Raw genomic sequence first — 337 nt, 5'->3', positions numbered from 1 at the left:
GAGCAATAACCCCACTGGGAAGAAAGGAAGGAGGAAAGGAAAGCAATGAAAGAAGGAAAGAAGGGAGGAAAGGAGACAGAAAGGGAGAAGGAATATTTAGCATTGGGAAAGAAAAATCGTATTTTACTTTTACTCTATAAATACTGAAGATATGTGATTTATCAGTGCTGATAAAATATATTCTACAGGAATAAAAGACAGGATTCAACCTTCAGCTTAATGTCTTTTCTCACAAAAATAACAAAAATATCTGAAAGTAATAAAGACATTTATAAAAAAATGTGCTACAGAAATAAATTCAGTTTGTCTAACTTATTTTAATTTATAAGATCTAAAC

General features: G+C 30.3%; 1 protein-coding gene across 1 annotated transcript in view; it reads right to left on the bottom strand.

Annotated features, from left to right (window-relative positions):
- Nucleotides 1-337, bottom strand: part of WDR35 (WD repeat domain 35) — a 105,729-nt gene that overhangs the window by 85,292 nt on the left and 20,100 nt on the right. The window lies entirely within an intron of this gene.

Source organism: Propithecus coquereli, unplaced genomic scaffold (assembly GCF_000956105.1).
Source record: "Propithecus coquereli isolate 6110/MARCELLA unplaced genomic scaffold, Pcoq_1.0 Scaffold41, whole genome shotgun sequence".
Classification (NCBI taxonomy): domain Eukaryota; kingdom Metazoa; phylum Chordata; class Mammalia; order Primates; family Indriidae; genus Propithecus; species Propithecus coquereli.
Note: the sequence above shows the minus strand (reverse complement) of the source record. Positions and strands in the feature narration are given on the sequence as shown.